This window comes from Polypterus senegalus, chromosome 2 (assembly GCF_016835505.1).
Source record: "Polypterus senegalus isolate Bchr_013 chromosome 2, ASM1683550v1, whole genome shotgun sequence".
NCBI lineage: Eukaryota > Metazoa > Chordata > Cladistia > Polypteriformes > Polypteridae > Polypterus > Polypterus senegalus.
The window spans coordinates 252,997,256-253,022,755 of NC_053155.1; positions in this window are offsets into that span (position 1 = coordinate 252,997,256).

The window sequence follows — 25,500 nt, forward strand, 5'->3', positions numbered from 1 at the left end:
ATCATCAAAAAAGTAGTAAAATGTTATTTTGCTGAGAAGAATTTGCCTAAAAAACTAATATACCTGTAGTAGTGATGAATGATAACAGATAGGGAATGACTGGTCAGGTAAAACTGACACTAATTAATCACTTTCTTTTAATTTCAAGATGTAAAACTTTGGTCTCTTGAATACATATAATTTACCACAGACTAACCTTGCAATGCTGTGGTGGGCTGGCGCCCTGCCCAGGGTTTGTTTCCTGCCTTGCATCCTGTGTTGGCTGGGATTGGCTCCAGCAGACCCCATGACCCTGTAGTTGGCATATAGTGGGTTGGATAATTGATGGATGGATGGATAACCTTGCAATGTGGGGAGCTTTTTTGTGTTGGGCTTGACCATTGTCTGTCATCAGTGACAACACTATGTTTCATAACAGAGTTGACTTTTTAGGTGTAATCTGACAATTGTTAATTACAAATTGAACAGACTTCCACCTAAATTATTTTCTAGCATAAATCCAAAGTGATCTGTGGTGTTTTCTAAGTTTACATTGAGTTCAACTACCATGTTTTGCTTTAATTTCTCTTTATTTATAGTTTATTTTCTTCTACTTTCACTACACTACAACCACAATGCATCTTTTCAGTAGTATAACCACAGAGGCTATACCAAGTGACTTCTGAATCATTTTGTTCTCACTAAAGACCCATCAGTTTGCAATTTGATTTTTCATTCCTACTGCTCTACCCCCAATACAGTTGAGTACAAATATAAAAATAAATAAATTCTTGAAACACAGCATATATTGTTTTGATGTTTTCACTTTAAATGTTGGCATACATTTTAATTTAAAAAAATCCAGGCTGGTTTACTGCTTGGTGGAATCTTCCTTATTATTTATTAAGATTTTTAGTGCAAAAATAACTAATTAAATAAATAAACACATTTAAAAAAATCCTGGGCTGGTTTCTGCTTGGTGGATGTCTTCCTTATTATTTGCTAAGATTTTTAGTGTAAAAATAACTAACTAAATAAATAAAGACATTTAAATAACCTAATCACATAAAGTAACAAAAGAAATAGGAACTACTTTTTTTAGGAAATCTTTAAAATCCTACGGCTATACTTACATATTTCTGTAGCTATACAGATTGGCAAATCGCAGGTGGCATGTAGTTCCATACCGACAACAACATTTAACGTTAGGCAATACTAATTAACATAGAATAAAAGTATATGGCTGGAAAAAAAAATCTGCAGGGGTTCCAAGGCCACTGGGCATTCTACCTAACATAAATGACCTCAATCAATCCTCATTGTATTCAGGGTTCACATAAAAGAATTTGATGATGATGGTCATTTGGACATCTGGCCTTTAATCAATCAATGTAGGGACATCACAGTGCTTTGATCAGGTGGTAGTGGCGGCACTGATCGCAACCACAGAAAACCAGAAAAAGAACAGCAGAGAAAGTATGGGTTAGTACAAATTTTGGAGACACCGTGAATAATAATGATAATTAAATGCATAAACAGAGTATCAGGATTTAACTAAAATGAAGCTATGAGAAAGTCATGTTAAAGTAATGTGTTTCCAAAGTGTTCCACTGTATCAGCCTGGCGAATTCCTATTGGTAAGCTTTTCCATATTTTAGGTTCATAACAGGAGAAGGCTGCCTCACCACTTCTTTTAAGTTTTATTCTTGGAATTATAAGCAGACACTCATTTGAAGATCTAAGGTTATGATTTGGAGTGTAAGGTGAAAGGCATTCTGAAATATAGGATGGAGCGAGATTATTTAAGGCTTTGTAAGCCATAAGCAGTATTTTAAAGTCAATCCTAAATGGCACAGGTAACCAATGTAGTGACATCAAAACTGGAGAGATATGCATGGATTTTCTTTTCCTAGTTAAGATTCTAGCAGCTTCATTCTGCACTAGTTGCAATTGATTGACCAGAAATAAGCACATATTTCTGGCACCTTTGTGGTGACACTTTACACAATTTTCTTTTGGTTTAATGTACGTGCATTTTTCCACTTGGCACTATGCTATTTTCCCCAAAAGGATGCTATGACACCAAAGCTTTCCAAAGTCCAACTGCTGATTGACATAAAAAGTACTTCAGCATTTAATTGTAAAAGCAAAACTACATAAAATAACATCCATCCATCCATCCATTTTCTAACCCGCTGAATCCGAATACAGGGTCACGGGGACATAAAATAATAAATGATGTAAAATCTACTTTTCTCTATATATGTCATTTATAAAATGTAAAGCCATAAAAAAGTAAGCATGTAAATGGTAAGCCATTTTGCTATAAACCTACCCACATCAGCAGTCCACATTCAGTTTTGGAGTCTGTGATTTGCTCCCACACTATGCACAGTGGCAGTCCATTCACTTTTGTTATTTCCATCCTCTTATCTGACACTGCCTCAGCACTTTGGTGTTCTGCCTTCGTGACCCTCTCTTGTGTTGGCTGTGTCACTTGGAAACCACGCCTCATCTAAATTTATTTACTTTTAGGTACAGAGCAAATTTGCCTTTTTATCAAGTAGCTTATTTGCCTTGGAAAATGGCACTCTATACAGTTTTCTTTATTTCACATACTTTATTCCACCTGTTTTCCCTTTACATTCTTTCAGTTGCCACTTCATTCACCATCTGTCACAATGCCATTTATCTTGGGGGTGTGGTGTTGAGGCGATTCCAATTTCATTTTTTTCACTGTGTTGAGCAGGCTTGTCTTGCTGTCTTGAGCTTGTTTGCTGGAGGAAATGTTTTGAAAATATTCTCAATAGAGATATATCTCCCATTGCTATGAAAGGCTCAGTAAACCTTCTCCAAATAGGGGATAGCTGTTATATAATTTATTTGTTTTTTTAAATCAGCAGTTATCCAGAATGATATGCCAGTCTTGTCATGTGTGCTTCAGTTTAAATGAGTAAAAGGGCATAAACATTTCATTGAGAGTAATTGTTCATCAATGACAAAATTATTATATTGTACCCTTCCTTAAAACAGATAATGGTGTTCTGCATGAGTGTGCCAAATGTCTGATATATCAGCAATGCTGCTGATATACAAAGCTAGTATCCACTTAACATGGGGAAAAAAGAGAAAATGCAAGCAGACACTATTGTGGTGGAACAAGTAGCAAGTAGCTTATTCACAATGGTATCATAGACAATGCAGACTCAAACATATATGCAAAGGAGAAAATAAACAATTGGGTTTTTTTTTTTTGCTTGTGCTACTTGAATTCTGACAGACATACAAGATCACACCATGCTGAAGCTGGAAGAACCAGTGGAACATAGGATTTGACCATAAATGTGGCACTGTAAACCATTGTATATATGTGATTTAACACTAGAATCCCTGAAACCCACAAAAAACTCATAATCCCGGGCTCTCATAGCTCAAGGCTACTTATCTGCATGTGAAGTGCCTGGAGTTGTATAAGGTAAATAATACAGTGTATCAAGTTGTGTTGCAGTGCAGCAGTCTATTAGCCAGCGAAAGTGTGTGAAGAAGCTGTATATTGTTATGGTTTTGCCTTTGTCCAGACTGAGAGCTGTCATGGGACATCGTACCTTTGATTACCAGTACAACAAAAAGTTCTGAGCAGGCATCAACCACAGTACCAACTGTGGTCATCGCTGCTCTTGTGAAAAGAATAGGGATAAATGCCATCAACTCAGAAAGGGAGAGGCAAGTTCATTGTACCACGTGAATGTCACTGAGAGAATAAAACTGAATAATAAAAAAATTATTCAAAATTTACACCTGGTGTTACAGATTCAAATCAAATGTATGTTTTCACTACTCAAAACACGGAGCACCAGGACTCAAACCAGCAACCTTTCGGTTATAAGGCAGAAGTTTTTACCTCTGGACCATCCAAGACTATGTATTAACTTGCTGTCAATTGACATTTGAGCTTGGGTTTGTAACTCACTGACAGCAAAATGTAAATTAAATTATTTTTTTTTGCTTTGGTTATATCCTTGAATAAAAACTTCACCTCATTATTAGTATAACATGGAAAAAGGTTCTGCTTTAGGTATGTGTTCAGTATTTCTTGTATTTCTCGCATTTCCTTTCATCCTACACTTACCCAGATCTTTGTAGAAACGGATCACACATAAAATACATATATTCCAAATAATTATATACTGTATTATTTACCCAGTACAACTCCAGGAACCTCACACGCAGATAAGGAGCCTTGAGCCTGGGAGAACTTTTTGCCCAAGTTGAGCTTCGTCGAGGGGGAGATCAGACAGCAGGCTGCTTGTGCTGATCGACACATTTACAAAACAAAAGACGCTGATGGAGAAATGCGAAGGAATTTAAGGTTGGCCGGAATTACACGATTTTTCATAGGCTTCCGGGATTTTAGTGTTAATAAATGTTTGTGTGTGTATGCAATTCAGTACATGCACCAGCATTTGAAACCCGCTGTACTTCATATTTTTTCATTGAATTTATTAAAAGCGTATAACATTCCATGCATACAAGTCAAACTTAACAAAACTAAAATCAAATCAACCCCCACCCCTGAAAAAGAGAGGAAGGCTAACAACCAGAACAAAACTTTTAAGAGTAGTAAAGAGAGAAAAAAGTCTTTTCCCCCAACGTAAGTGCATATTCTAAAATGTTATTGATTAGGTCCTGCCAGGTTTTAAGAAAGTTTTGTACAGATCCTCTAAGTGAGAATTAGATTTTTTACAATTTCAAATGGTATATAACATCAGTTGCCCACTGACTTAAAAAAGGTGGGTTAGGATTCTTTCAGTTGAGCTATAATGTTAAAACCTTTGAATACAGGGTACTGGGGATCTTTTTGCCATCAGAAGCAGATTCCAGAAAAATAAAAAAAGAAAATTTACAAAATATTCAAGGTAAATGAAGTGAAGAAGGTACAAATAAAATAGTCAACTAACTAACAATTGTTGCACAGAAAATTTTCTGTTTTAAATAGCAGAGATTAAAAATTTGCCAATGATTTCTATGGGAGATTTTGAAATTTCAAACATCTCACTGAAAATGGAACTTCCCCAACACTTGAAAACTAAAATTTTTGCCAAATTTCAACTAAATTAAGTCTAATGGGAGCTGAATTGTTCTTTATGGACAGACAAACTGAGAGATAGTGCAACTACAGTAGCTGCTTTTCATAACATATCTGAATGCAATTAAAACAAACATTGGTCACAAATGAGTGATACTGTACATGCAAAAAAATACAGTTATACACAAAGGTTTGGGCATCCATGATTTAACTGGATATTTACTAACTCTTTAGGTGAAATGTAGTTAACTCAACCTCTGCAAAATAAAAATACATGCAAGACATATTTCTGTCAGTCATCGTCCAACCTGCTATTTCCTAACATAGGGTCACGGGGGTCTACTGGAGCCAATCCCAGCCAACACAGGGCACAATGCAGGAACAAATCTTGGGCAGGGTGCCAGCCCACCACAAGGCACACACTCACACACACCCACAGACCAAGCACACAATAGGGACACTTTAGGATCGCCAATGTACCTAACCTGCATGTCTTTGAAAGGTGGAAGGAAACCAGAGTACCCAGGGGAAACCCACGCAGACACGGGGAGAACATGCAAACTCCACACAGGGAGGACCCGGGAAGCAAACCCAGGTCTCCTTACTGCAAGGCAGCAGCGCTACGCCTTAATTCCTTTAAAGGAGTACTTCCTATATACTTTCTCACAACTGTGTGTCCAAAGATGTACACTGTGATTGAGCACTTTTGTGTTTGATATTGTTTTCATTTGTTTTAACTTATGTGTCTTGTTCCATTCTCTTTTTTTATGTGTACATCCACCTGGTTTCACATTTACGGTATTATCAGGCAAAGGAAAGACCCATCTGCATACACTTTTATAAACGTGTAGGTAGTTTTTTGTTATTCTCGGTGAACCTTCAGGCGACCACATTCACTATGCATATCGCTGCAGTTCTGAATACATCTGTTTCACAATCCATGTCAATATCATTACTATTGCTTAATTTAACTAATGAATCATTTTCAGCTTGTTCAAATTTATTATTTGTTTGCAGCATAATGTTATTTTATGCAATAGATGGCAGCAGTATACTGTTCCGAGTGTTATTCAGGCTTAACGCTGTATATTGGATTACAACAACTATATCCCAAGAAACATTTAGGGTTAACCACTTTGACAACGAATTCTGTGCCAGACAGAGTCTTGAGGCTAAAAACAAAGAGGTCAATAAGTGATATACAACTTTCTGTCTGTCTTCATAGTCCTGTGATGAAACTATTAACCACTTACTAGTCTTTACTAATTTGCAATTATCATCATATTAGCTTTTCTTTTCTTTTATTAAACCACTGAACAAATTGGTCTGTTCTTTAAAAAATAAAAACATGACAAAATCTGACAAATAAGGCCATTTTCAGAGCTCAAAAGTAAGAAAGTACAAAAAAGCTGAAGTAAACTATGAGTCTGACCTGTTTTATAGTCTTATGTTCTTCTTTTTTATTTCCTTGGTTAAAGCAACACTTTACATTTATGTCAATATAATATTGGAGCATTTGAAAATGACTCTATAAATCTGCTGCTTGAATACGGTATTCTTATTTCCTTGCTTTAAATAGTGTAGTAAAGTTGAGTGCTCAGAAAATGAACTCCAGCCTAGTTCCTAATGCATTTGAAACACTTTAGTGATTCCTGTTCTCCAATAATGTTCAAAAAAGAAAGTTGTAGGAAAATATTAAGAGTCACACTGACACAGTAGCACATGGATGAGAAGCAATTTACAGTTAGACTCTGTTTGAGTTTATAATAATCATATTGGAAAGAAGTTCACACAAAAAGATAAAATGGTTAAATCAGTATGAAAAAGCATAATGCATGTGGAAAAATAAAATATTGAGGATATATTAAAAATAAACATAATCTAGCCCATGAAAGTAAAGTATAATTCAGATATTAAAATGTGTCAACTGCAAATATTTTATTCTAGCTGTAACAAGCTTAAACATTTAAACAAAAGGGGTGAATTTTGTCTTGCTGGTCAGACTGACTTATAGATACAGTTTTGGGATGCAGGACAAAAAACAAGAGAATATGAGATGAACTTGTGCAGACAAAGGGAGGATTTGGAATCTTTACACAGTCAGTTATACTCAAGCCCATCACATTAGTTCTTATAGGGAACAGCAGGGACCACTGTGCCACTATGCTTCTCATGTCTGTAACATTTTTATTTATGCAAGTAAATATGTTTATAATTAACAATAATTGTTTTAACTCTGATTTGTAGGAAATTTTAAACAGACTGACTTAACATCAATAGCTATTTCTGGTATTCCATTTTATGTCCTCATACGTTGACATAACTGGGAATTTATCTGAATTTGTTACATTTGTCAGTGTTCATGCATGACAGTTGCAGGTGAAATAGCAAGCATTTTTAGTGTTGCATGTGGGATCTACAGCCACAACAAAATTTCTAATATGAGCTACCTATCTACCCATCACTTCATTTTATACATCCTTTTCTTTCATTACAGAGACTTGAAGATCCAGAACCTATCCTGATAGGACTGGATATAAGGCAGGCACAATCTATCCCAGGTCAGAAATTTTATACTGTGGCAGCCGCCGGTGGTCAGCCCCAAACCTGCAATGTCTGGATTACAGAAGCCCTCAGAAGCAGTTCCTTCTATGCAATAAGCAATAGGAGAAATCTTTTCCTTGGAGTTGCAGGGAATGCTTGTAAGCACTGGAATCAGGAGTCTTTCCTGGTGACATCAGCTGAGCTCTTTTTGCCCCTCAGCTAGCCCCCACCTTCCATGCAGCACTGTCACTACATACACACAAATACTTGCAAACGTGCACTCACTGCATTTATTCCTAGAGATGACATTGTGTAAATACACAGAGAACAGTTGCATTAGTTACTGTATATTTTCAAGATGCCTGCTACTGATCTAAATCAAAGTAATACCACAGTCTGAACTGTTCTAAAAAAATTCAAGACAATGTCTTTTTGTATTTATTCTGAACAGTGAAAAATCACAATCTTTTCTAATTAAATGAATGCATAAAAAGATCAAATAAGTCAGCAATAGCATAAACATACTGACAATCTCACTGTCATCTGGAGACAACCATGAATGAATTGTGTTTATACTTGGGTGGAAACAATTAGACAGCTCACTGAGTGTCACATTTCTAAACATGTTTCTCAACGTTTCTCATGAACGTGGCACTCAAAGTAGGGGTGGTAATTTTGAACTGCAAAGATCAGAGGTGATGTCATTAACCTGATCTGAGAGATTGCAACCTTCAGTTTACGATGAACTATACAGTCGTAAAGTTTCCTAAGAATATTCTTTTAGGCTTATAAATGTGTCACGTGGGCAGAGAGCATGTTACACATTTTAAAAATAAACCTTACCCGTTCTAAAAATAAAGCTAACCTGTTGCAAGGGAAAAACTTTTCTGTAGCATTAGCATATGCACTGGCGTTCGAAGACATTAATGAATGAGTGGTAAACATGAACGATCTTTTGTGAGGCATTATGACGAGAGCATTGGAGTCTGTGTATGCTTGAATGAATTGACAGTTATGCCTTTGAAAATATGAACTGCAAAATATGCATTTAAAGTAAATTATGTGTCCCACCCCATGAAAAGGACTGCTGTTAAGAGAGCTGATAACAAAGAGCTACAGGAAATACTGTATATACTCGCGGATAAGTCTGGACTTGATTTTACAGTATAATTTCTGGTATTTTATAATGTCGGTCGTATAAGTCAAATACAGGACACTCACACTATTGGTACAAGGTATTATGATATGCTAACGCCCACATGAGAGCGTAACCATGGAGCACACGGCCTTTTTTTTCTATGTGGGTGCGGAAATGTACTGTATCAGCGCGTGCTCCTAGCCTCTCTCTCTCTCTCTCTCTCTCTGTTGTACCTACCTGACCACACGGTAATACCCAAACTATTCCAAAATGATGTTTGCACTGATTTGTGTTTTTTGTATCTCACACCCTCATGCGCCTTTATCATAAGACCATCCCTTATCTATGATGGAGCGTTCAATCAGAAAATATGAAGCTGCTTTTAACACTAGAATTACCAGAGCCTATGAGAAAACTCGTAAATCCGGCCCACCTTAAATCCTTTCTCACCTCTCTGTCAGTGTCTTTTGTCCTGTAAATATGTTGATAAGCAGCAAGCAGCCTGGTATCCCATCCCCCCGCTGCAGTTCAATTGCAAAGAAGTTTCTCAGTGCTGTGTTTATCTTCGAGTGAAGTGCTGGAGCTTTATAGTTTAAAAAAAGTACACCGAAGGGGTTTGTGGGGGGTGGGCATGGGAGCTTGAACGTGAGGGAGGGAATACAACAGAAAAAAAAAAAACGCTAATGGAAAAAAAAAAACGCTAACTTTGACAAGTACTATACATTTAAAGATGCAAATCAAATTTATGTTTTTATTGTATAATATTAACAATAAGAGCAGCTCTCTACTCAAAACGGTAATCTTGAGAAGCTGCCAGCATTGAACCCAGAAGCTCTTGATTGGGAGTCAGCAGTTCTTAGCATTGCACCACGCAAGTTGTTGTATCAACTGCCTACCATAACCTGCTTTCTTTTTTCTTCGGTTAAATTCTTGCATAAAAGTACACTTGTTTTGTTATACTTGTATCTTTTGTGAAAGTGTTTATTTGATATTTGGACTAAGGTATGAAGGTATGCAAATTAATATAATGTTGCATTAGTGCAACAATGTTTTCCAAAATGTACAATACATGTCATAAAATGAATTATTCCAAATGTCATATATACCTGAGTCCCTCTTTTTTGTCAGTGTGGCTTTGACATCATGGATCAGAAGGTTCATACTAATTCAGCATGAGCAGGAACACTCAAGAATAAAACTGAATAAAAAAAATTCACATCCACAGTCATTCTCAGTCACGCACACCACTCACATCCATGTCCACAGTTTTCCCAGTCGCATTTGCGCACAAGATCTGACACGGTTTTCAAATAAAGAGTGGGGGCATAACAGAACAAGTTTGTTTGTCATACCACGTCTTTATCTGAAAACACCGTCAGATCGGAGGGGTGGGGGTGGGTTTTGGAAGCTTGAACGTGAGTGAGGGTATAAAACTGAAAAAAATAAACGCTAACTTTGACAAGTACTATACATTTACAGACACAAATCAAATGTGTGTTTTTATTGTAAGATATTAACAATAAGAGCAGCTCACTACTCAAAATGGTAAATTTGGGAAGCAGCTGATATCAAAATATATCAAATATTGGAAGGCAGCAGTTCTTAGCATTGCACCATGCAAGCTGTCATATCAACTGCCTAACCTTAACCTGCTCTCTTTTTTCTTCAATCAAACTCTTGAATAAAAGTGCACTTGTTTTGTTATACTTGTACCTTTTGTGAAAGTGTTTATTTCATATTTGTATTTCAGGCTTCACACATTATACATTTCATGTCTACATTTTGTCAATTATTACTAAAACATGAAAAACGATTCTGTGTTAACGCCGTTTTTATATAGATTGTTGCTGACACAGAACACACATGAAATGTATGTATTCCAAATGACGATGCACAAACACTTAGCACTGAGAAACTTCTTTGCAAATTGAACTGCGGCAGTGAGTAGGGTGATGGGATAGCAGGCTGCTTGCTACTTAAAGGCATATTTACAGGACAAAATACGCTGATGGAGAGGTGAGAAAGGATTTAAGGTGGGCCGGATTTACAAGTTTTCTCGTAAGCTCTGGTAATTCTAGTGTTAAATTAAACGTTGTTGAAGTAGTGAAAGAAATTGGTAACTGCGCTGCTGCAACAAAATACAAGGCGTCTGAGAAATGAGATTGGAGGAGGCAAAAAAAAAAAGTTAAGTGTCGCATTTTTGAATGGGTATATAAGTCGGGGTCTGATTTTATGATCGATTTTTCGGGTTTCAAGACGCAACTTATAGATGAGTATATACGGAACATATTTTCATTCAACAAATCTGCCTTACAACAAAAGTAGATGGACAGGTGAGGCAGAACAACATGTATCTACTGACTGCACGTTTAAACGAATAACTTAAGACATGTAACATTACTGTTTAATTGGAAATGCAAACATGCCATGAGAAAATAGCCACAGTGTTTTAACATGTTGTATATCCATAGACCACAATTCTAATCTAAACTCTACTTGCTGTTTTTATGTCTTGGCGTTATGTGATATTTGAAATGACAGAAAGTTATCATGGTAGACAGAGGCACTTCTCAAAAATGTGGAGCGCAGTAGCTATGGTGGTCTACATATGCATGAACGTCTGTCTGCCTGTCTCCACTATTGCAGCATTCATTACAATGTGCAAATTAATTATTAAGATTCAGTTACCTTATGCTACTGAGCTCCTGAATGGATAAGAGCAAATCTTTTGCTCTCTCTCTGATGCCCCAGTGACGGTTTAAAATGCTTGGACTGGAGAAATTGGGGTCAGGTGTTTTAGGAAGAACCCCTGTAGGTGTAGCCTTTGCAGCACAGAATTTTGCTACAATTCACTTATTAACAGATTGTTTTTGTAATTTAGTGCAAAATTTAGTTCACATACCATTTCAATCAGTATTTTAGTTCACCATTAACTCTACAGTTCAGTTCTTTGGACATTCAAGCTCCATTTCATTTTGCGGAGTACATATTTAAACAGAAAAAATTACGCGTGTCTAAATCATGACAGTAATGTCCTCAGTCTTTATACATTCTTCCTATAAAGTGTAAAACTGTATTAAATTTAATTTGAAAAAAATTATTACAATGGCTATTGTTTATGAGTGTTTTGGAATTGTTGCAATGCTTCCAGTCTTTACTAATCAAATGTAGATTAGCAATATGTAAAATATTACAAAACAATTATATTTAGCTTTACCATTGAACTGCACCAGTTTGTTGCACCTGATGTGAACTAAACTATATAATTGGTCCTGACTAATAAATGTGTTTGTATATATCTTCATAATATAGACATGTAGCTTTTAGGTCTACAGTTTAAGTTGCTTTTTTGGTCATGTACTTGTCTTGTTTACCACTAATTCATTTCCATAACAAGTTTACTCAAAGAGTACATGAAAGATGCAGTTCTCTAACAGATTTATTCAGGCCTTTGGTACTTTTATGTTTAGAAGCTCTAATATTTTCAGATGATAAGTTTTGTTATGGTGGGATTAGTGAAACAAAGTGAGCTGTTGATTTGCCACTAACTAGTAAATAATTTTACAAGAAGTTCATTAAAATAATTTGTTACATAAAATATCATTCAGGAATTGCACTTAACAACTTGTATCCTTTCATAGCATTAAATCCCAATCCCCATAATTCTCTACCAAAGGTGAAACACCCTGTGCGTCTCCTACACTCTCCGCTGTTAAGCAGGTCTCCCCTAACTCCCTCTTTGAAACATCAAGCTCAGAGGAATAAGTGTAGACTCTGCTTCTGTGGGAAGACCTCTTTTCAAGGATCTTGTGCTTTTAACAGAAAATGTTTTTTCTTGTACAGCGAGCCATAGTGATCCATAGTATGTTATGTGTAACATACAATACAAAAACCAGTGTTTAATTTAATTCAGTGCACAAAATGACCTTTGTTTTTGCATCCAATACAGAATTCTGCTTAAATCCATTCTTACCTATATACTTAGAAACAAACAGAACCATTTGACTTGCCTGAGTGCATTTCCACAGTCTAATGAGAAAAGTATCACTAGGCAGTTGCATATTTTTCATGTAACCTTCCTGGTGTGGATTTAGAAGGTGATACAAGGCCTGTTCCACTCGAATGGCTAGTACTTACCAAGGAGCTTGCTGTGAACATTTTTTATTGAAAATTACATGATAGTTCTTACAATAAATGAGTTTGTATTTTATGCAAGACTTGCAGTTTGCACTTCCTGGAGCAGAAAGACACGTTTGTTTTAAATTGTTACTGGAACTAAAATACTTGTTTTTGGATGAGAAAAATGAACTGGCTTTGTGTACATATTGTGTGGTATGCTTTGATAGAAATGCATATTTCTGGACTCCTTTTTAAAAATTCAGCTAGCTGATTTTTTTTGTACTGAAGATAAACCACGGCCTGAAGCTCTGTCACCCCACTCTTAACTTAGACTTCTAAAATATATTACATATTGCAAAATATTATCTTTTCAGTGTCCATGGCACTTGGTTGGCCTCAGCACATATGATGGACCTGAATCAGTTGTTTTCTGTCTAAGTAATATTGATATAATTTGCCTATGGAATGATTGTTTTAATGAATCTGTCATGATCACTTTCAAATATTATAGTCTAATTTGTTATGTTTGTTACATAATTCTGTTAGTTTTAATAATGTCATTCATTTTTCTCATTATTTTGCTGACATCCTTTTGTGGTATTACTTCGATTCTTGCATGGCCTTCTCCATTGCCAGTCATGAGACAAGAACGTTATGGGACATGTTATGTCATTTGCATTCCTAATATTCTAAAGGGCAGCACGCAGCACAGAATCCTGTTCAGAAGTTTCTGAATTTCATAAAATAACTACTTGATGATCTTAGTGGTATTATGCTTAGTGAAGATATTTTTAATTATGGTTAGGACCCTTGTTGGTTTTTTTTTTTGACCCAAAAATTTTGACTAAATTTTGGCTTTGCCTGCTGTCTTATTTTGACATTCTGGATCTGACAATCTACTCTAATCAGTTGACTATTCTTTGGTTTCTCCTTTGATTCTTAGTTTGGGCAGGCAATTTTTCAAATTATTTGGTAAAAATAGTGGCCAACAAAGAGCATTTAGAATTTATGAGATTTTGAGTGAACATGGGGGAAGGATTTGAAAGTAGCACAACAGTTCAAATGTTTCTCCTTTTCTTCTCCAGCCAGGAACTTGTTACCCAGATGCCCACATCTTTGCTCTGCCTAGCCCCCAAATCTCTTTTACAAAACATACAGTAGTCAGTTGACACGTCATGACATGCCAAATCCAAATCATATTATGTGATATCATCTACTGCTAAATTCTGCTCCGTACTTGTAAAATTTTTATTTTTATACTGTGTTGAGGATTTGTTCTGATCTGTGTATTGTATTGTATTGAACTTTGAACTGCTTTTTCCAAGGTTTCTTCCATTTTTTCCCTAGAAGGGTTTTTTTTGGGAGTTTTTTCTTGTCTTCTTAGAGAGTCAAGGCTGGGCGGTTGTCAAGAGGCAGGGCCTGTTAAAGCCCATTGCGGCACTTCTTGTGTGATTTTGAGCTATACAAAAATAAATTGTATTGTATTGTATCTGCTGTTTGACTATCGCTCTCAAAGCAAAAACACATGTACAAGGACTATTTGTTTTTTGCTTTCCACTGCCTCAATACAGCAATGAATGGGGTTTATAGGTTGAAACCCCAAAGCTTTATACATTGTGGTCTCTTGTCTTTAAATTATATATATGATGGGGTTCCCAGAAATTCATGGAATCGATCAAAAGCACCTAATTGGGGTGTAGTTATTAGCTATTTCACTCTGTATTGTATGTCTACAGTCTTGTTAATCAATTTCCATTGCGGCATTGCGCTGAATTTTTTTTTACCAAATGTGGTTGTTGCTTTGCATCCTCCAAATTATCCAGATCTCATTCCTTGACTTCTGCTTTTTCACAAAATTAAAATTAAAATTGACACTGAACAGAGGGAACTGTGGAAGAAGTCCAGAAAGAAATTGCCAGACGCTCTGGACACAGTTAATAAAGATGACTCCAGAAAATATTTCCAGGAATGAAAGAATTGCTGGGGCAAGTGTATTTCATCTCTAGGTGTGTATTTTGATGATGAGTAAAATGGAATAATTGTAAGCTGTATGAAAAAGTTTTTATTTTTATTTTCTTTTAACAATTCACAGACTTTTTGAGTTCCCCCGCATACACGTAGTATGATGTTTACCTGTTTATATTTCAACATTATGTTTGCTTTCATTAATTTTTTTCTAGTAGATTATTGATCATTGAACTTTATACAAGGTTGACAAATATAAGTGCAATTAATAAGAATAAACTTAATAACTTTAACAACTAAAATATATAAACTACTTTTGTAAATTATAATTCTTTAAAGACTAAAACAATACATATAACATACAATATGTTATGTACATTTTTGTAGAGGCATTTATTTTTACTAATACAACAGACAATAATGGCTATTTTAAATATAAAGAACAATCAAATCTCCACTAATATGATTACATCAGACATGTGTTGCTTTTGTTGTGTATTTCGCAGTTCAATGTGTCAGAAAAAGTTATAGATTGCATTCTGATTATTTTGTCCGTCATTTCCCCCTCATTCCAAAAATGAAGGAAGCAAATCGGCATCTTGGGAGTTTTCCTATTATTGTCCGGCCATGAATAGACTTCATTGGACAGGGGACATTTGAAAAGGTGTTTCTGTCTAAAACATTTTTGGTGTAGTAGTGCATATGCCGCCTCTGTGGCATGTTTCTAGGTGAGTATGTTTAAATGTAAGCACTTAGTTAAGAGTCAAAAAGTCAAAGATGTTTGTCTCTTAACACTAGAATTACCAAAGCCTACGAAAAAACTTGTAAATCTGGCCCACCTTAAATCCCTTCACACCTCTCCGTCAGCGTTTTTTGTCCTATAAATGTGCCGATAGAGACAAGCAGCAACCAGCCTGCTATTCCATCCCCCCACCACTGCAGAACAGGCACAAAATTCTCCCAGCTCATGTCTTGATTATCTGGGAGTGAAGTGCTGGGGTTTTAGAGTGGAAATAATAGATCGTTATTTGGAACACATGCATTTCATGTGTGTTCCGTTTCTACAATAATTTGTGTAAACACATCATTAAAACATAAACATTTTTCATATTTTAGCAATAAATGACAGAATGTGGACATAAACTATATAATGTGTGAAGCCTGAAGTCCAAAGAAAAAATAAACAAAAAAATAAAACTTCTGTGGTGTAGCGGTAAGGATTGCTGACTTGTAATCAAGAGTCCCCAGTTCGATCCTGACTGCCTCCTATATTTACAGTTTTGAGTAGTGAGCTGCTCTTATTGTTAATATTATACAATAAACACATACATTTGGTTTGCGTCTGTAACAGCCGATGTACATTTATAGTACTTGTAAAAGTTACCTTTTTTTTTCACTTTTATTCTCTCAGTCACGATCACAACACATACTACCACAACCCCCACCCAGGGATTTGACGCTGTTACTTTTTATCTGAAACTGGGAATAACTGTAGAGATAAGTGTGTGTTTTGAGGCAATGGAACTGGACATTCTCTGATCTGGATGGATATAAGCTGACACACAAAAGTTGGTGTATCTGCCTTCTTCATGTCCAACCATCACTTGATTTTTTTTTATACAGTTTTATTGAGTGTTCCTGCTCATGCTGAATTAAAATGCACCTTATGGTCCATGATGTCAAAGCCATACTGACAAAAAAAAAATACAGAGACATAGGTATATATGATATTTGGAATTATTCATTTTATGACTTATATAGTACATTTTGGCTAATTTTGTCATTTATTACTAAAATATGAAAAATATTTCTGTTTTAATCATGTGTTTAAACAGATTATTGTAGAAACGGAACACACTTGAAATGCATGTGTTCCAAATAACGATCTATTTTTTCCACTCTAAAACTCCAGGATGAGCTGGGAGAACTTTGTGCAAGTTCTGCGGCGGTGGGGGAAAGGATTAGCAGGCTTCTTGCTGCTTGTCTTTATCTGCACATTTACAGGACAAAAGGCACTGACGAAGAGGTGCGAAGGGATTTAAGGTGGGATGGATTTCCGAGTTTTTTCGTAGGCTCTGGTAATTCTAGTGTTAATCTTTACGGTTTTGAGCAAGCTTCAAGCTTGCAATGTAGTTCAATTTAGGAGCAACTTTCCAGCTATATGAAACGATTAAGATGATTCGTCCTCATCTGTTTTGTCAGTTTGTCTCAGCCTGACCATGTACGGATATGTTGGGGTATGATGAGTCTGACAAGGTATGCATAGGGTTGAGATTGGTAATGTAGTCCTTTAAACTGACCTAAGTGACAAGTATAAAGTAGTTCTTACTAACCCTACTTTTGCGTTAATTGAAATCACCAAACACATATTTTATTTATTTTAACCTAAACTCTTTGCTGAGTCTTGAAGTTCAACTTCAGATCCACATTATGCTTTTGGCACAAGACTCACTTTATTTTTTAGCTTGTGATTGTTTCTGAACAAAATCTTTGTCTTTGTATCCACTCTATTTAATCTTCCAGCACTCACTATTCTACCAACACGACTACAATCAATTTAACTTTTTTTTCTTTTGTTTCAGGTTATTTTGCCCTGCTATATATTACTCCATTTCAAGTGGACCTTTGCTCATTTATCTCAATTCAACCTATGTAGCTTTTTCTCTGTTTAGATGGTTCTGTTACAATTGTAACAATTTGCAGCCGCAGTTTATTTTTCTAAAGGAAAATTTACTCCACGAAAATGATTGCATTAGAGCCTGAATTATTATTTAATTTCTATCTGTCCACTATTATCTCGGCCTCTGTAATCCTCTGCTTACAGTATAGTCTGATGCTCTCCCTTAATAGAGCTATTTTTCTAAATTTAAATAGAGAGCAACTACTGCTGTTGCTGTGCCTAGAAAACTGCTAGCTTCTTTGTCTCCATCATCTGATTCTAACATATTTGCAGAGCTATTTGATGATTAGATGTAGTTTTCCATGAGTTACCTAATTCTACATGATGTATGATTTGCTTGCAACTGTGTTTTATCCTGTACTGGGTGCTTGGGTTTATTGATTCCACTGGAGTTAGTAGGATTGACACTTACATGAAACCACCTCAGGCTTTCAAGCACATTACCATATGATAGGAAAATATTCATTTAAAAACATAGAGAGACAGTTACTAGAAAGTCTTTTTAGACTTTTTGGAGTCTTTATTTGTGCTTCTTTCCTTAAATGTTTCTGAAGAAAATAACTTTCAAAATAGACACAAATTCTGTCAAACTGAGTACTGTATACTATAGAGTATTTTTATGTCTGATTTTGAAAAAGATTAATTGATACTGTTTTTGTGTACTGTTTATCATTTTGCTTGTAGTACATACTCAGTTTCTACACTATATTTAAAAAAGTTGCCCTCAATGGACTGAGTTTAGTAGGTAGGTTCTGGACACCTTTTCTAGTCCATCACAAGGACCACTGCCACTCACACACACACATCATATTCACACATAATTCACAATTGGCAATTAACTTAACTTTAATTTAAAAAAAATAAAATAAATACTTTTGAATTCTTCCTTTGCTTGAGCATGTATGCCCATGGTAATTTTATAGTAATGGAACTTGAAAAGCTATTCAGTAACAACAAATTTTGGGGAGCAACATAAATGAAAGGCAAACATTATTACAGTGACTGACCACTATAGATATCAGTGGAATGTGGCACTGTGGTGGTAAATTATTCGGTGAGTTTTTCAAAGTCCAAAACGTGGACATTTGCCTAGTATTTATGCCTGCGCATAAAGCCCATGCTCATTCATTTAATGCCTTGCTTATATCATCATCATTAACAACAAGTGTTCAGGGCATCTGCAAAAAAAAAAATATGCAGGATTCCACACAGTGCTTGATATGGACACAAATAAATGGCAGTACTATCTCTTTTTGTCTGCTTCTTGGTCATCTTCACAATATTCTTCAAATTAAACACAAGTTCTTAATTGTGCTTTCCCCCTCTGAAGTTTGACTGTGCATTTATATTACATCAAACTGAGAGCTGAGGTATGGTGAATCCCCTTTGGTGTTTTGTACACGCTATTTTAAATATTTTCCGAGGTTGTTTATTTCGGCTAAGCAATGCTTTTTAAATGGGAAGCCTGTTAAAACATTTAAATATTCTTCAAAAGACCTGAAATTGAGACTGTCCCTGTAACCTGTATGCCTGGCCACCATAGTAAATTATAGTTACAGTGAAATAGTGAATTATTATAATGTATAAATAATGGAGCTCTGAGGTTGGTTTAGTTTAAGGTAAAAAGTATTGACTAAATGTTTATTTGCTCTGTGTAAAACAGTGCACACTACAGGGTGCTTCTTTCACTTTGTTTTACTTGCTTGCATTTTATACTTTTATGGTTAGTAAGATCATTTAACTTACCTGTTTAAAATTAAATCATTGGGAGGAGGAGCAGGATGCAGGCAGCAGTTTCTGCATTTGCCAAGTTGGACATGCTAATAAGAGGATTGCAGTCCTGCACAAGCAGTCAGTTACACCTACTTTCTACCGATACACACAGCCTGTTGGTGTTTCATCATCTTGTACTGGGGATCTGTTTGCCGTTAGTAGCAGCTAGCAGAGGTGAAAAAGACGGAAACATACAAGTTGGTCTAGCCGCTCTCATGGTAAAACTGAAGCAGTGAACTAATTTGTCATAGGAGTCACACAGAATATTTCCCTGTTTTCAGTTAGATGAGTTTGCAAATTTAGCAATGATTTTCAAAGTGAGATTTTGAAATGCTAACACTGTGTTCCAAGATATCTCAACAAATATGGAACTGCTGTGACTGAAAATATTGTAACTGTGCCACATTTCAACAAAATTGGCCCATGAGGGTGCTTCATGCATTATATGTGAATGTAAAATTGTATGTTTATCACCACATTATTAATCATCTGCACAGATAATAATAAAATTATTTTAGAATAGCCCAATTTGGAACTTTTCAATGTTTGTACACAGGGGGATTTTGACTGATTTGCTTATGAAGTAGAAAATGGCACACTGGGGGCAAATTGTGTAGACTTAGTTTGAAACTTGTAACCTAATATCTGCAACACTGCAATATTATCTAACAACGGGTTGTGTGAATGAGTATTCAGTGGGAGAGAATAGTGCTTAATTAAGCAAATTCCATTCTCTGAAAGTACAGTATATGTCAAAAGATTAACCAAAAGGGCACAATTTCTCTAATTTTTAAACTATGCCACTACCCATGGAGTTACTGCTTATCCAGTAATCCTCAATATTGGAGTGTCAATCCTGTCATGCAATTTAACACCACAAAACTATGAGACATAACTTAACCTTCTGCCAAGATCTGAGTGAACAAACAATTTTATCAGGATTTACTAAGAGTAAGAATCTACCAGTTCCGGCTGGTTCTGGCTACCAAGTTCCGTGTAAGTATCGCCCTGGCTATCACAATTAATAAGGTATAGAGCCAGAATTACAGAACAACAAACACTGACTTACACTTGAAGTCCTTTTCCCATGACTGGATTTGCCTTGTGTGCTTCAGAGTGACTGGTAGGGAATTATACTTTTGCCACTAACACAGATACAGATAACGTTTAATGAGAAAATTTTGCCCTGATATACATTAACTGATGCATTATATATGTTATATGATTTAAAAAGAATTTTTTTTTAATATTTAAAAAGTTTAATTGGTGACCAAGTATTGCCTTATATGGGCTGCAGCTGTATGGTCCAGTGTCCAAATATCTAAAAGGCTGCTAGTATAATATAAAAAAACTAAAGATTTTAAAAAGTATTTACAAAAGTGCCTGTGTAAAAATGTGTTTCGATTTTTATTGAACAAAGAGATCTTCATATTTTTTTGTTATTTTGTTATGACACATTACCAAAATATCTTTAGATTTTGCCACATGTTTCTGGATCCCTGACTTCCTATCAGTCAGTGAAAATGGGCAAATAATAGTCAAGGCCACTGACTGTACTGAGTACAGGGTCCCTCCAGGGCTTTGTTCCATCTCTTGTCTTTTTCTTTCTGTACACCAATCAGTGCACCTCCAGTGACCCATCTTTTAAACTGCTGTAGTTTGCTAATGACACCATTCTGATTGACCTGATCACACACGGGGATGAGGTACCATATTGGAAGGAGGTGAATCAGCTGACTAGTTGATGCACTCTCAACAATCTAAACCAGGGGTGCCCACACTTTTTCGGCTTGCGAGCTACTTCTAAAATGACCAGGTCGAAATGATCTACTTACGTTAAAAATGCTATATATACAGTATAGTATACTTTATACATAAAATGTATGTTGTTCTACCTTGCATAACTGAATAACCTTTATAGCACAATAACAATTCAATACATTTATGGTCACTACAGTATTTGGGTTTAATAATCATCATGTGGGAAAAGGCTGACTCGCATAAATAAGTAGAGCCGAATAATGCAGTCAAGGAGCTTTTGAATTCAGCCAAATGAAAAATGATGGCTGTCCGATTAACAGCGATTTTAGTTCCTCTCCTTTCTCTTTCTCGGATTGCTTTTTGGAAGGACGTCAGTTTCGTAGTTTTTATTAACAGTTCGAAAATGCCTTTCCACATTTTCCTTCTTTGAAATAGCAGTGATAGATTGACAGATCAGACAAATGCACTTCGATTGTGACATTGTGAGAAAAAAAATCCTCTTCCAATTCCACACCCAGCCCATACCCTGCCCAAACACTTTTTCTTTAAATCCCTTCTTTAGTCGATATAAATTGTAAGGCTAACTAGATCAAAGCCGGAGTTTTGTAGTAGTTTGCACGTTTGATCGTGTGTGCAGGATGACCAGTGTGTTAGAAGGAAAGAGATCTCAGACTGGCCGCTCTGTATGTCAATCAAGTGGCAAAAGCCATAGGGAGGATATATGATAGACTAACATTTAAAAAATTTTTTTTGGAATGCAACGTGATCTACCTGCACTACCTTTGCGATCTACCAGTCGATCACGATTGACGCATTGGGCACCCCTGATCTCAACTTTTTTTTTGTCCCCAGGGAAAATTTGGCTTTTTACTGTAGCTTGATAGATAGATAGATAAGAAAAACAGGTGTAATTCACTTCTTGCACAGAGAAAACTACAAATCTTATGCCCTATAGCCCATTCATAGCCTACTGGTTTGACACAACATGGCTCATTTGGCACTACTTGAGGACTATGCAAATGGTCATATACAGGACTTTTTTGCCCATAAGGATGACTGAATTATGAGCTGATTTAAGCTCCCAAAGGCCATTCATTTGAAACTGTGTGTTGTGTTGGGCTTGGAATTAGAGGGACAAACTCCCAGAAATCAGACTACACCTGTTTGTATCCAGATTTCAACAACAATTGAATTTCTGGCAACAGGCACCTATTAGGATGAACTAGCAAAACGATGTAATGAATATCTCAGCCAAGCTGCATCCTAATTATGCCTACTGTGCTGGAAGTCAAAAACCAACAGACGAGATGCTACATTCAGTTTTCACATAGTGTGAGTGTACATGTCAACATAAAAAAGCAATTTTGAGCAGACTCCAGTTTTCCAAACATAATCGACTGCTCTCATATTGCAAAATGGGCTTCTAGCAAGAATGAAGCTGTTTTTGTTAACCGTGAGCAGTTTCATTCCATTAATGTTGAAGTCATCTGTGATGACAAGATGAGTCAGCTCTGGCATAATGCCTCATACTCTCTAATTGCAGATGCCTTTTGCAGATCAATATCAGAGAGAGTTGATGTGCTTTCTTTTTTAGTCCAGCTGGTCTAGCTCATAGGATTCATGGCAGTGAAAACTACCATTCAGTATATCTGCAATTGTTGGTGACCCCCGCACTTAGGGAGCCAAATAAAAATTTTTTGCCTCTCTTCTCTTGTCGTCGCATGCCCCATATATGGCTGTTTCAGGGTGACAGCTGGGTATGGTTTGAGGCGCATTCACATAAACACATTTACAAGTTGACTCATGATCTATAAACAGTAAATTATGTACAAACATGCATATTCTAGGTTTTATAATTCATATTTTCACTGTCAATTCCATGCAAAGCTTTATAAATGAGACTTAGGTGTTGTTCCTAAATAGACTTCAATTGCCCAGTGACCCAGCTCTGGATAAGCAGGTTAAGAAGAGAAGAGGATGATAACATATATTGTATTTAGTGTAATAGTGTAATTAATAAGGGACTTTCCGTTCTTACTATTTTCTTCCTTGTTGTTTATACCTATTTGGAGAGGCATAGGACCAGAATGAGCAGTCATTTTCTTTTTTCGTTTTGGTTTTCTACAGTGAAATAATCTGCTTTAGGTATTAAGTTGCCTTGTACCGGGGCTACATAGTAATAGTATATTTGATGTGTTTGCTGAGTATGTGTTGTTTCCATCATCCCGTTTACTGTCCGTTATGTGTATATCAGTGAATGCTGTCCCTGTGTAGAGGGAATGGATGAGGGAGAGAGTCCGCAGCCCCAGGATGGAAATCACCTGTTTACATTCCAGTTACATCCGGCTCAACACTATTTAAACGATCAGGAGGGAAAGAAGAAAGAAGGAGGAAGGAGAGAGACGGAGATTTCATTACCGACAACAGATCATCATTTCCTGCCATTTTTCACATCACGCCTCGTACCCAATTTGCTTCTCATTCCACCGGATTCATGACAGCTCAATCATCGCCAGAAACCCCGGGGTTGGACATTATTATCCACCATATGTTCCATTTTTATTCGGGAGATTCAAACACAACCATTTTTTTTGATCAGTCATCTATATTCTGGACAGTAATTTACCTGGACTCAAGTTCACGTTCATTGACATTTCAGTATTCATCCATTGTTCTTATTTGTGTTTTGTGTTTGTTATATGTTGCGGGGCAAGGGAGGTTTTGTTATTGTATATTTGGTGTTTCACTTTGCTGCTTTGGTGGAGGGATATACACAGAGGTAGGTAGAGTAGCCAAAAAATGTACTCAAGTAAGAGTAGCATTACTTCAAAATAACATTACTCAAGTAGAAGTAAAAAGTAGTTATCCAAAAACTTACTCAAGAGTAAAAATTATTTGGTGAAAAGATTACTCAAGTACTGAGTAACTGTTTGAACATAATAAATGATTTATTTTTTAGAAATATTGTAATAAGACAGACAAAAATATAAAATAATTGCAAATTCTGCTATTTCCAAATAATAAAATAAAAAATGAGTAAAAATAAATAACATCTTTACAAAATAAAGATGCACAAATAACACAAAGTTCCAAATCTCAGTTTTTCACAACAAAACGTTTGAAGCCAATACCTACAGTAGGTAACATGTATGTTTGCACAGTGCAAACTACTTACAGTGACAAGATATACTCTACACTAACAGTATAATACTGCATATTCACTTTATGGTGTAGCGAGTCCGCGGCTTCTAAAAAAAAAAGTTTCAAATCCATAGAGTCGTGTCACTCTCTGTGGGCAGAATTGCACGACCACGGGGAGTTAATGAGGCAGTTGGAGTGAGGCGTGATAATTCTTAATTGCTTCATTGGCTTCCTGCAGCGTGTGATTAAGGCCCATGGAGACGGGAGTGTATATATACGGGTCAGCACAAAAAAAGAAAGGGGAATCAAAGAAAAGGAGAAAAGAAAAGAGGTTAAAAGACATGAAAGGCAGGCTTGGGAACGACCATCTGGTGGGAGGAAGCAGTGCAAGCTAGGGCCCCATGAAAGAGCATTAGCTGTGGTGCTCTAGGGGCTGGTTCACCCCACTGAACATTTGGGTGAAGTGTGGCAAGCAAGGCAGGTGCCCTCCCAAGGCTTCTGAAGTGCGACAACGTGAGCGCGAAGAAAAAATGGAGGAGAGCTGTCCTCAGATGTTCTGGCCATGATGCCTGGAGGCAACCAAGACGAATGAGAACGAGGTGGGCTGAGATCAGAAGGAGTTAGTCTGCATTTTAACCTCGGATTTGTAACGGATTTATTTATTGATTTTTTTATCCTTACTTTTCACAATGATTTTTATGGATTTCTATATGTACTGTTTTTTAGAACACTGCACCATTGACACTTTTGTTGATTTTACTTTTATTCTGACTGGTTTTTAATAAAAGCACTTGAGCACTTTTTGCACCATCCTCTGGCCTCATCAGTGAATTATCCTCATATGTCAGCTCATCTCAGTCATAACTATCGACGGTGTGGGTTCAGCAGACTCCCATGTGGGAAGAGGGAGTCTGTAGGGGGACCGGCATCATCACACAATAGACCTGCAAATAGCACAGCTGATTGAAAATAACATTAGCACACAAGGCAGCTTATGCACGTACAAGAAGTCTCACTTTACCATGACTGTCTGTGCATGTTTGGTTAAAACGTGCTTGTTCTTCACTCAGTGAAGTGATGGTTAAGCTTCAGCAGGATTTGGCTCTCAAGGTTCTTGTAGCGAAGCTGTGACTGTTTAGCAGTGAACAGGAGCCCTGCATGACTAAAATGTCTCTCACAGGCTGCAGACACAGGAGGTTTGAGTGTGGTCATGTGACTACATGGCTATGACTGATTGGTGATATGGAGTCATGATTATTGTTGCCAAGTCTGATTGGTAAAACGTAGTCATGTGATTATTGTTGCTACGTCTGA